At 32.7% G+C, this 13,739-nt stretch overlaps 1 protein-coding gene across 4 annotated transcripts in view; it reads left to right on the top strand.

Moving 5' to 3' along the window:
- The window catches only part of EPHA6 (EPH receptor A6), an 878,132-nt gene that overhangs the window by 261,493 nt on the left and 602,900 nt on the right, over positions 1 to 13,739 (top strand). The gene's annotated exons all lie outside the window — the stretch shown is intronic.

The raw sequence follows: 13,739 nt of genomic DNA, 5'->3' as shown, positions 1-13,739 counted from the left end.
CCTCCTCTTATTCTCCTCGTTGCTCTCACCTCCACTCCAGCACTGCACAGCTCCCCTTCCTCCAGCCACAATGGTTCCATGGTGATTGCTGCATCAGACTTCCTCCTTTAATGGCTGTTCTCTTCCCAGAAAGCAAAGAAATAGAAAGAGAAAAGGTTTGATTAAATTCTCCATTTTTTTCATGGTTGTTTACTGCTATAACTATTCAAAGTATATACAGTGGCAATTTAGGTAAAGTATATTTGAGTTTGAAAAATATACTGCCAATCGAAAATATATATCTGGTATAAAAATTAATACCTTGAGCTGTGACTGTCAAAATTCTTTGAACTAATGGGCCTTTACAGGGAGTGCATTATTCAGAATAGTTTAAAATATGCAAACAATGCATAAGGAGATTCATAAAGCTATAAAATTATTCTAAGCCAGAACAAAATTTCCCTGATCTTTAAAGGGATTTAGCTATTAATTTTTAAATGCTGAACATAGTTGACATTTCAAATTGAATTGTTACTGAAATAATCGAATAGAATCTCTTGGTTAAATGTTCAAAGTAGAGCCCATGAAATATGCATGTTACCAAATCAAGGCAAAAGGGCTTTCTTTTTTCTTTTTCTTTTTTTAAAAGATTTAATTTATTTACTTGACGAAGAGAGAGACACAGTGAGAGGGGGAACACAAGCAGGGAGAGTAGGAGAGGAAGAAGCAGGCTCCCTGCCAAGCAGGGAGCCTGATGTGGGGCTGGATCCCAGGACCCCAAGATCATGACTTGAGCTGAAGGCAGAGACTTAAGGACTGAGCCACACTTAAGAATGCCCCAGGGTTCTTTCTTTTGAATACATGATTTTTATTTAGATAAAATGTTAGATGCTTTTTATTTAGAAATAAAATAATCCCTTAAGAGTAAAATAGGCTTACTCTTTAAAAAAAATTCTAGTGTGTAGAACTCAAGGGATTTATGCAGTTTTTATTCTATAGCTAATTTACTGTGTATCCACTCCTTGTGAGAAACGTGTTTTCTAATATCGAGATAATTAGACGCTGATGGTTAAAACTAGGGAAAATACACTGTCTAAAGGCATTGTTACATATCACTACTATTTCCCAAGACCAGATTTCTTTAAGTGTGGTATTAAGTAAGTTTATGTGGTACATGGATGAACTTTTTATAATTTCATTCCATTATTAATTTTATATGCTGCTTTTTCACTCTATTCAGAGAATATACTAGTTGTTTATGTTTTAGTAACCATTTAAGTTTACTTTTTATATAAATATAAGTTTGTTAAAGCAACATTTTAAAAAATCACATATAGTAAGAATACATATAGAACACAGATGTTCACAACCATAAGTGATCCTCTAAGACTAATGTTTGAGAAACTACTAAAAATTCTCATGGTAGATGTTCAATAAATATTTGTTGAATGTATGAATAAATTAATAAGCAATGTGTCATTTTAGAAATTTATAGTTCTAATAAATACAATCAAGGAAGAAGTAAATTTAGTGTATTTATTTTTCTAGTTAATTCTTTATAATTTATTCCTAATTAGGAATTTTTCTCTACCACACTTGTCAAAATGTCTCATTTTCTAGGAGAAAGAGAAACAAACCTCATTTTCTAGGTTCGTTCTGCCAGTGGTATCTCTCTTATAGAACTAAGAATTAAGAAAACATAACATCTACAAAATAATTTCAAAAGTGAAATTGTATTTAATGAAAACTAGACATGGGAATTGCTTACTATGTGAGTTAAAGGTACTTTTAAATATATTAGAATATTAAAAGGTCATTTACATGTTGACTTCAGTTATAAAACAGATTGTCCTGGGATTTCTCGGTTTTAGGAATCTTAGGAAACTAAGGATTTTATAAAGTATTTCCGGGTGAATCATGCTAGTGTTCCAACTGGTATAAGTTTCTGTTGATAAGACACAAGAGAAAGAGATAGGTAGGCTTACCTTATCAAAACAGATGTCTGTGGCTCCTGCCTCTTCATACATTTTGCACTAAACTGACTCATTGGGGCCTTCTCAGCTTATCCAGTCAGCTATGTAGGGACTGTAAAGATTTTAGGGTATAGATTATTTAGAAGTAGGTGTTTTCATTTTCATTAGTTTTAAAGAAACTAATTCAAAAATCAAGTTTTTATATGTCTGAGCTATAAATGTTTTTTGAAGTATATCCAAATCAGTATAGTAGGAAGACTCATACAGGGATTGAAAGAAAAGAATCAACACCAGATAATGCAAATTAATCTGAAAAGACAGACAAAATATGGAATAGAGACCTAGTTTAGCAAATTAATAGGCCAAGAAGGAAAGTTTGCCTTGTCTTTTGCATCAGGGTATCTCAGAATGGCATTTAACACGATAGAGTTCTCTATATTGAAGCCTATTTCTTCTTTATAGTACATCTTCCTTTTGGAATTCTTCCCTTTTTTTCCTCACTTTCAGTAAATAATGATAAATTTCAAAAGTGTGCATTTAATTTATGCCGACTACCAATGTCCATCTGATTTAGCAAAACCCTAAGTAGGAAAACTCTACATCATAAATATACATCACATAATCTCTTGAATGCTAAATTTGTTCAAATATTTGTTCAGTGTTTTCCATGCACTAGGTAATAACGTGTTGCATCAGAAATACAAATATGAACAAGATATAATTCATGGTCTATGGAGCTTCAGATTTAGGAGGGGAAGCTAATGTCTTCCATCTTACACATTTCAATTGCAAAATAAGAAGAAGAAAAAAAATCTGTGTGCTAATAATGTATTTTTTTCTCTATATTTATAATAACGATGTTTCCAAGGAGTGTGGCCTACTTCTGTTTCTCTAACATCCCTAGCCCTTTCAGGACATTTGGTCTTGTTCTTCCTCTTTCCTCTTCCTGCTGTCCTCTTCTATGGATGTGTCATGACTGACAGTCATTCTTATCTCAGACCACAGGTCAAGAAAACTTTCCTTGACTGTCTGATCTAAAAGAGTTTTCCTCTTGCCCCCGTACTCATTCCATTGCATCTCTTGTTTTTCTTCAGAGCTTTTATCATTAACCAGGGTTACCTTTTTCATAGTTCCTATTTGTTTATTATGTATATCTCTGGACTGCCATATAATTCTAAGAGGGTGGGTACTGAGGGCTTGGAATATCACACTAAATAAATATCACGTAATAAATAAGAAAAAAATTAAATAATGTATATTCGGTATTTTATAATTTGCAATGTGCTTGGCTAAATGAATGCATAATGTGCATCATTTTCCTAAAATAGGGCTGCTGTGTCAGAGAAGAGGACTTGTAATTGGGGGAATTGGGGATGGGGGAGGTCATGGGGGTTACCAAAGCACTTGTGTTCTCTGAAACAGAGGAAACCAACCTTGACCTCTTGGTATACTGGTTTGTAAGGCATATTAAAATCAATGTAATGTGAGTAATAAATGATTGACATTTGTGAATGTTTTTTTTTCTTACAAAATATTGTAGAGCTAACAATATTATCTCTGTAATGTCCCTCACATATTCCTGTGTGGGGGAAGAAGAGGTATTACAAGAATTAGTAAAGCACCAGTGGCTATTTCTCAGGACATTAATATGATGATGATTTTGAATTACTGTAGTGTTTTTAACTTAGAATTTTTTTGACATTTTAAAAATAATTTTTATATGTTTCTGGGAATGTTTTGTGCAAAGTAGGAGTATCTTGCATGTGTGTCAGACTAGAAAACAGTTTTGAGAGCCACTGCTCAAAGTTACCTTTGTAGGGAAACAAGTGTTCTGGGCAGGCTCAATAACTTAAGCTATAATTTTGCTGAGAGGAGAGAAGATGATCAATGTGTCTTTGTGTCCACAGTGCCTTATCAATGTCTGATACACTGAATATGAGCTCAAAATCATGTCAGATAATAGAAATGATTCATAAAACAGATAAGTGATATGATTTAACTGCATAACAAGACCCTATGAGACATTTGTCATAAATTGATAGCATTAATTTTGGTAGTCTAGACTTTTAAAAAGTGCTTATGGTGATTATTTACCCCCAAATACCCCATCACTAATTTAGGCATCTCCCACTAGAAAAATGGGATTAGATCTATTCTTGTTAATGATTCCAAAGTGGAGAGACTTTCCTGAGTAGATATTGTGGTTTATAATAACCTAAACAATTCTTTCCAAACTTCACATATACACCACTTCTTTCTTTAGCTTATATTATTTCACTCTGTACCATTCTCTACTCTTATAGTAAAAGTAATTGAAGTTAAGTGATATTATTTATAGGAGTTTCTTTCCCCTCTGGCCTTTAAGGACTGTTATGAGTTGAATTGTGACATTCTAACACTTACTATATGTGAATATGACCTAATTTGCAAATAGGATCTCTGCAAATGATTAAGTTATAATGAGATCATTAGAATGGGCCTTAACCTATCATGACCCATGTTGTTATAGAAAAAGGATTTGGACAAAGACAGGAAGACAGTGTGAAGACACAAGGAGAACACTGTCTTTAAGCCAAGTATCCAAGAGGGGGGCATAGAACAGATTGTCCCTTAGAAGATATCAACCCTTCAAACTTCTTGATTTTGGACTTCTAGTCTCTAGAACTGTGAGACAATATATTTTTGTTGTTTAAGCCACCCAGTTTTTGGTACTTTGCTATAGGAGCCCTAAGACTAACTAGTGAAGGGACAGATATTAATTGAGAATCATTGGTTAGGTCATATAATAACTGATTGGAATAATTTAAAAATAGTAGAGCTATAGATAGAAAAGTTTATTAATGATTAAAGTAACTTGTAAATACTTTATTTTTGAACAAGTTACCATTGACAGTACGGAGAGAATGTCAGGAAATATAATTTGCCCACAAGGGGCAGCTTGTTGCCTGAATGTCAACTGTTACCAAACACTAATTAATCTAATCTTAGATTTTCCCATCAGGCAGAGGGCCAGTCTGCACTTAAATTAGCCACGAGTTTTTTCTTGGGTTGAGGAACCTAATGTGATGTGTGTTTTTCTCACAGCATATGGGTCTTCAACTCCAGGCTTCAGATTAACTTGGACATCAGAAACCAAAACTTCTTGCAAAATAGTAAAGCAATGTGCCCTCTTCTATTATCCTATCTTCTGTTACATTTTTATGAGGAGAGACTGTTTTCTCTTTTACATAGGGCACTCCATGTCACATGTGGCTTAGATTTACAGCCAAAGTAAGAAACTATGAATGTCTGATATTACATCTGCAGTATGAGATTACCTTTTTTCCCTCAATCAGTACAGGCAATCATTGGCAGCTGAATTGTGTATCTTTCATCAAGCACACCCATTCACTCAACTCCTTGTTTCTTTTTGACAAATGTCATATGAACTGAAAAGAATTTTAATATTGAAAATGTTGTAACCTCTCCCTTAATTTCTATATAATTTGGTTTCTTTTGATTATTGTCTCTTTTATTTCTGAACATTTAAAATGACTATCAAACAAGAGATTTAAGGAAAAGAATATAGAATTATTTCCTGAAGTCAAGGCTAACCCAAACATCTCTTACACTCAAATTGGAATTTCTAACCATTAGAATGATTCCTTTAGCTAAAGGCAAATGCTGCTTGAAGGAGACTCACGAACAGGTGGTATCAAGAAGGAGAAATTTAACTTACTTAGTTCTATTATTCAGTTTCCTAGGATTACCATATATTTAGATCAAAGTCAGGAATAAATGCAGTCTAAAGTAATTGCTGTGGACTGAATCGTTGTCACTCCTCAGAATTCATATGTTGAAGTTCTAATCTCCAGTGTGATGGCACGTGGAAGTAGAGACTTTGGAAGATAGGTAATTATGTCATGAAGGTGGATCCCTTATGAACGGGATTGGTTCTCTTATAAAAAGATAGCGGAGAGGGGTGCCTGGGTGGCTCATTGGGTAAGCCTCTGACTTCAGCTTGGGTCATGATCTCAGGGTCCTGGCATCGAGTCCTACATCGGGCTCCCAGCTCATCAGGGAGCCTGCTTCCCCCGCTCTCTCTGCCTGCCTCTCTGCCCACTTGTGATCTCTCTCTCTATGTCAAATAAATAAATAAAATCTTTTAAAAAAGGGGGGGGGGAGGAGAGATGACCTTATCCTCTTTTTTCTGTGAGAATCTAGCAAGAACGTGACTGTAAACCAGGAGAGGGTTTACATCTAAGAGACTGACAATGCTGGCATCTTGATTTCATACTTTCAGCCTCCAGAACTATAAGAAATAAAAAGCCATCAAGTTTATGGTATTCTGTATAGCAGCCCAAACTTATTAAGATACCAAAGGAACCAAGAAAGACAGTGTGTCCTCTTCTTATTCCTGAAAAGAAACTTCAGAGATTTTGCCACACAGTGGATTCTGCTTTAGGAACGTATAAACAACTGATCTTACTGTGTTAGAAAGATGCTACTTTACTTTGCACAGGGAGAGCTACATCTAATTATTTCTGTTAATATTTCTGTTAATATTTCTGGTTAAACTTTCTAGAAACAATTTTTTAATGTTACTACTACCTTCTTTTTATAAAACAAAATCCAAATAATTCAGAAAGGTATATGTTAAATAAAACCTTACTCTTTCATCTTCATATGACCTATATCTCTCTCATAGAGATAAAAACTGCTGAGATTTTTTGGAATATCCTTTGGAAAATACTCTGTGCACATGTAAGTGTATATGTGAAAGATTATTGCTATTAATAATTCATTTATAAATAAGGGTACTTGCCTCCCCGTTGCTAAATGTATAAATTATGATTTTAAAGCAACAGGTATGCCAGATTCAGAAAAGGAAAGATCAGTATCTCACTATTAGATCAATTGACATTTATATGACTCCTAGCAAAATTGTGTTTTCAACAGGTTTATTTGCAATTAAGATTTTTCTTTTATTAGTGCCTATTCATGGACTTTATTCCTTTGCCTATGATTAATTAATTTTCTATTGATATGTGAAAAATATATACTACCTTATGTAAATTGAAACATACTATAAATACATATATTTTAAACTTGTTTCCCTTTCCATAAATGTACAATATATTCCATCTTGCATTTTATGAGGGTGCCATCGTGTTTTTTGCCAGTTTCCCTCTTTTTTTTTTTTTTTTTTTTTTTAAGGAAACAATCTAAAAGCCCATCAAGAGGGAAACTGGCCCTTTGGATCACAAATGTAGTGATCCAAAGGGCCAGTTTCCCTCTTGATGGGCTTTTAGATTGTTTCCTTTTTTCCCTTTCTTATGGCAGATATAAAAAGAATCAACACACTTGCCTTTGTGTACTTATTTGATTACATATGTAGAATATTAGTGAAATTTTAATTGGTATGTCAGTGAGTACATGCATTTCAGATTTTGGTAGATATCTCCAGTTTGTTCTTCCAGAAATTGATAGCAATTTACACCCCAAAAGCGGTATTAGAGAGTGCTTGTTTTCCCATACTTTAAGCAACCTCTAGATACTATGATGTATCTTATTCTTGAATAATTTGCTAATTTAAAATGATGGTTTAGCAATATTGTCATTTTTAAAAGCAGGAGTATGATAGATCTTGAGTTTTTTTTCTGTTAATTTAAATAAAACAGACTCTCAAACTCCTCATTTGAATAATGAGTACAGTAGAGTCACAAGATTTATTTTAATTTTATGCAAAAAAGAAGGAAAATCTCAAAACTTATCTTTCTTACACGTTCAAAGAAACAGTGATAAATATGATTACTGGGATCAATAAATAATGGAAGACAATAAAGCAGAGTTGAAAACTTTTAGAAATTTACATTACACAAACTCACAGCATCATTCTCTGAATTCTATCTAAAAATGATTCTCAGTTCATATAAAACTTCCAAGTCCTGTGTAATGACTGGTAACAGAACAGGGTTACACATTTTCATACACATCTCCATAATGGACTGGAGAGCACATAATGGACTAAAGAGACGCTTCAGGGATGTTCTCAATATGTCACATTGTCAGGACATATTTCATGATGTAAAATAATGTCTTTTCTGCAGCTTTGGGGGAAAAGGAAGCTTTTTTTCTTAATTTTTAGAAAATTAGGCAAAATACCAGAATTATATTAATATGGTAAGGGGGGAAATGAAAACAATTCTGGGAGGCTTAAATTATACATAATAAAGAAGAGCAAAAGAGAATTTTAACATATGGAGCATGAAACATGATGCTGCTACTTCTCCGCCATCTTCGATGTTTTACATCTATGTTGTTCTTGTCTGTTTGAATTTGTTGCTCATTTAAAAATTAAAGGAAATATTGATATGTATGTTAGGAAAACTGAATAATTACATGTCACATGTTCCAAATTTTTTTCCAGTTTTTCACTTGGTCTTTGATTTTTGTAGGTCATATTTTTACTCCTGCAGTAATCTGAATTTTTATGGGGTTTCTAGGTTTATGTGGCACACTTTTAAAGGCAATAATAATGTGTCTAGTTTTTAGAAAATCTGTAGCACTTTATCTTATATCTTTCTATCCTGAATGAATACTAAAGGTTTTCAGTTTTACATTTATTATAAAAAAATAACATGTATAGTGCATAGCAAACAGTATTTCTCCCCTTTTACTTTTATTACAAAGGGTAAATTAATTGACCAGTGCATCTATTTGCCACATTTTAAAGATAATATAGTCTTCTATATATATTCGTAGTATTACAGTTAATGAAATAAAGTGACCTTCTGAGACATGGTCGTAAAATGGATTGCAAAACTCGGTGGTACTAGAAGTGATCAGTTTGTACCTGAAGCTGTGACAGCTTAATCTGTGTGCTTATGTGGAGGGGGTTAGGTCAGGAGGCAGATCACTGGCAGGATACAGAAGCTATTCATATTGTTATTTTCTTTTTAATAACTTAATTTTCCAAACAAAACTTACTTCAGAAAGTTTTTTTTTTAATTTAAAACCAAAAATTTCTCTAAAATTGCCTCTATTAACTATTTTTGCAAGAGGCATCGAGAAGAGAATATTCCAAGAAGGTATACAATGAATCTAAACTCAGGTTGTATAAAAATGTGTAATAACGATAAGAATAGAAATTACAGGGCCTACAGAAATACAGTTGATGACTTCTAGGCATTTCATAAATTGAACAACAAAAAAATCAGCTCACACTGAGAAATGAACATTCTCCCATCAATTTAAGAATATGTAGTGCTTATGTATAAGGCATACACATATATATTTATAGACTTAATTTAACCATTTGTGACAAAAATACGTAGACATGCTTATATATGTTTATAGTTATATTTACAGTATATGGTGAGAAACAGACAAAAAAATAATGACCTCTTTTTTTAAGAACTAGAGATTTTTTTTAATTATAGTTTTGCACCACTATTTTTACTTAAAAATAGAGGGGTTTTGCTACAGCTTTGTTTTGTTTTCCTCAATAAAATGTCACATCATATATAGAAGAAAACATTTCTGTGAAATTGGCACTAAAAAGAAAGCCTAAGAAGCAGAATTCAGAATTCTTGATCTAATTAATCAGCATTTCAGCAAATATTAATGTAGAATTAGTATCTACATTATTATCTATTATGTTAATTATTGGATCTATTGAAGTAAAGCACAAATGTATAAAGAATTTTGAAATACCTTCTAAAATTATAAGAAAACTTAAAAATAAATCATAACTTTACAGATGAAGAGGTAACGATTTTTTATATGTAAAGGGCTTTTATAGACTATTTTAAAACACTACTTTCTCAATAGAAAATCAGATGAAGGACAAAAAGAGGTAGTTCAGAGAAGCTTAAAAAATAAAAACACCCAATATGTATAATAAAAATGCTCAAATTCACTATAATCAGATATAAATTAATACCCATTGAATTAAGTATTTTTCCTTTTAAGCTAATGCATATTTTCTAAATGATTTTATTTTTATTTCTGGGTAGAGTATATTGAAACTAACACACCTCTGTACTTCTAATGTGAATAAGCATTACAACAATAGTTTCAGTACAGTATAGTTCTGTGCCAGGATAACAAGAGATCTTCAAGAACTCAAATACTTTAATCATATGATTCTAATTCTACTCTAAGGATATATGCATACATAGAGTTTAGAACTTATGTTTACTATAATATTATTTTTAAAGAAAAAAGAAATTATCTAGCTGTCCAAAATAAGAAATTTTCAAGGTTGTGAAATTCACATGCATCCATTAAAATCTTTTTTTTTTTTTTTTGCTTAAAATGTTTTTATTACAAAGTCAAGTTCAACCATTAAACATTTATTGTACACAACAGCAAACAGTGGTGTGATGAGAAGCAGAAAAGGAGAATGAGATGATCTCAGGACACAAGGAACTTGCAGTATAGAGGAAATGATTATGAGGATAAAGTCAGTCTTCCTGCTTCTGCCCTGGACCCTTCATAACACCTGTTGTATGACATGTTTACTTTTTTTTTTTTTTAATTAAGTCGTATCTTTTTTTTTTATAAATTAATTTATTTCTTTTCAGAAAAACAGTATTCATTATTTTTTCACCACACCCAGTGCTCCATGCAATCCGTGCCCTGCATGATACCCACCACCCAGTACCCCAACCTCCCACCCCCCCGCCACTTCAGACCCCTCAGATTGTTTTTTGGAGTCCATAGTCTCTCATGGATCACCTCCCCTTCCAATTTCTCCCAACTCCATTCTCTTCTCTAACACCCCTTGTCCTCCATGCTATTTGTTATGCTCCACAAATAAGTGAGACCATATGATAATTGACTCTCTCTGCTTGACTTATTTAACTCAGCATAATCTCTTCCAGTCCCATCCATGTTGCTACAAAAGTTGGGTATTCGTCCTTTCTGATGGAGGCATAATACTCCATAGTGTATATGGACCACATCTTCCTTATCCATTCGTCCGTTGAAGGGCATCTTGGTTCTTTCCATAGTTTGGCGACCATGGCCATTGCTGCTATAAACATTGGGGTACAGATGGCCCTTCTTTTCACAACATCTGTATCTTTGGGGTAAATACCCAGGAGTGCAATTGCAGGGTCATAGGGAAGTTCTATGGTCAAATAATCTTCAACAAAACAGGAAAAAATATACAGTGGAAAAAAGACAGTCTCTTCAATAAATGGTGCTGGGAAAACTGGGCAACTACATGTAGAAGAATGAAACTCGACCATTCTCTTACACCGTACACAAAGATAAACTCAAAATGGATAAAAGACCTCAACGTGAGACAGGAATCCATCAGAATCCTAGAGGAGAACATAAGCAGTAATCTCTTCGATATCAGCCACAGCAACTTCTTTTGAGATATGTCTCCAAAGGCAAAGGAAACAAAAGCGAAAATAAACTTTTGGGACTTCATCAAAATCAAAAGCTTCTGCACAGCAAAGGAAACAGTCAAAAAAACAAAGAGGCAACCCACAGAATGGGAGAAGATATTTGCAAATGACAGTACAGACAAAAGGTTGATATCCAGCATCTATAATGACCTCCTCAAACTCAACACACACGAAACAGGCAAACATATCAAAAAATGGGCAGAAGATATGAACAGACACTTCTCCAATCAAGACATAAAAATGGCTATCAGACACATGAAAAAATGTTCATCATCACTAGCCCTCAGGGAGATTAAAATTAAAACCACATTGAGATATCACCTTACACCAGTTAGAATGGCCAAAATTAACAAAACAGGAAACAACATGTGTTGGAGAGGATGTGGAGAAAGGGGAACCCTCTTACACTGTTGGTGGGAATGCAAGTTGGTGCAGACTTTTTGGAAAACAGTGTGGAGATTCCTCAAGAAATTAAAATCATATTTTTAAAATAATAGTATGAGAAAATGCCACCTACATATTGATAAAAGAAAATTTTAGGGAAGAAAATTTATATGTCAACCTATTTAAAAACCTATTTTATAATTTGCATCAAAAATTCTGAAAAAAAACCAACATATTAACTGTTTACCTTTGTAAACCTGTCTTGTTTTGGGATGTTATGTAATTATTCCACATTATTTATTTCTGGCTTTCAAAATAAGCACATATTGCTTTTAATATTTGAAAAATACAAAAATATTATTATAAAAACTTCATGTATTAAACATGGGATTCACATATGTAGAAAGCAGAAAATAGTTTACATTATTTCATTTGATTTTAATATCATTTATGTATAATGACATATACATAACTATGTCTCTAATAATTATAATGTGTATAATCATATAATACTTTTTTATCAATATATACTACTAAAATAAAAATATTCACTAAATATAAATTACTTTTTACCATTTTTTTATATTTAGCTATTATTTATTTTTCTTGTTCAAGTTTTTATTTAAATTCCATTTAGTTTACATACAAGATAATATTAATTTCAGGTGTAGAATTTAGTGACTCGTCACTTATATCACCCAGTGCCCTCCTTAATCTCCATCACCCATTTAATCCATCCACCCCCATTTCCGGCCTACCTCTTCTCCAATAACCCTCAGTTTTTTCTCTTGGTTAAGAGTCTGATTTCTGGTACTTTTTACCATATTAACTGTTTGCTGTGTCAGTTCATTAGCTATATTCAATTTTTACCCTGCTTTCATTTATCAGTATCATACATTGTTGGGGCATTGGCCATGCATACAGTCCTTTTAAAACTTTAATTTAGGAAACTTATATTCAATTTCAACACAATAAATTTACAGCTTTTCACATTAGTATAAAATTCTATTTATGCTTATTGGTTTTATTCAGGATCTGTTATTTATAAGAATGGGTGACCATGCATGTAACACCTGTAAAATAAAAATACCCGTGAAAATTTACTCTAATCTTTAGCATGTGGCATGATCAGTAAGCATCTTTATTTTTTATCTTCTCTCAAAATTGCCAGTACATGCCATTAAATTTATTCAGTATTGACAGACAACTTTTTTCATTTTTTTAAAAATGTGGTAAGTGTTAAAGGTTATAGTCTTCTTTAACTGTGTGTTGAGAGCAGTCTGGTAAAATTTAAAGGTTCTCACTGCCTCACTTTTTTTCTCGTGTTACAAATATTGAATTTGAAGATGCTTTAGCTTTATGATCTATAATAAAATATCTCCAAATCCCTTTTTGTCCATTCTAATTTAATATTCCATTCTATAATTCATATCTACCACATGAGAGCAAATCATTTCTAGCCCAACTAATTCATGTCATGAGAATTAACAATTATTTTTTGCTCAACCTCCTTAAATTTATTTCAACAAGTGTCTTTTATGAAGATTGATGCTGTCTCAAATCTACTTTTCCTACCATTACCATACTTTTTAGGAAACATGTTTCTACTTCCACTTATCTATCTCTGCTTGACCATTCCTAATTTATAACTTCATTATGAGTCTTTCACTAAAACTATTTCTTAATATGACAGTGATCTCATGGCCGATCTCAGTAACAGCCTCCCATTATCTAATTATTAGTTTTGGCTCTCTTTAGAGTTTACTTCCAGGCACTTATCTTTTTCAAATCACAAGCTTATTATGTTTATCATCTATATTTCTCTACAAAACTTAAGAAACAAGTCATAACAAGATTTATCCTTAATTTCTTACCTTTGTGTTTCTGCCTGCCACTTTTCTGTGTAATGTTTTTATTCAGTTGTAATTATGTTCATTTCTCGGGTCTTTTTTCTATTCCTAAATATATTCCTTCAACCAAAATCTATACTTATGTTCAGTAC

Source organism: Mustela lutreola, chromosome 2 (genome assembly GCF_030435805.1).
Source record: "Mustela lutreola isolate mMusLut2 chromosome 2, mMusLut2.pri, whole genome shotgun sequence".
NCBI lineage: Eukaryota > Metazoa > Chordata > Mammalia > Carnivora > Mustelidae > Mustela > Mustela lutreola.
Note: the sequence above shows the minus strand (reverse complement) of the source record. Positions and strands in the feature narration are given on the sequence as shown.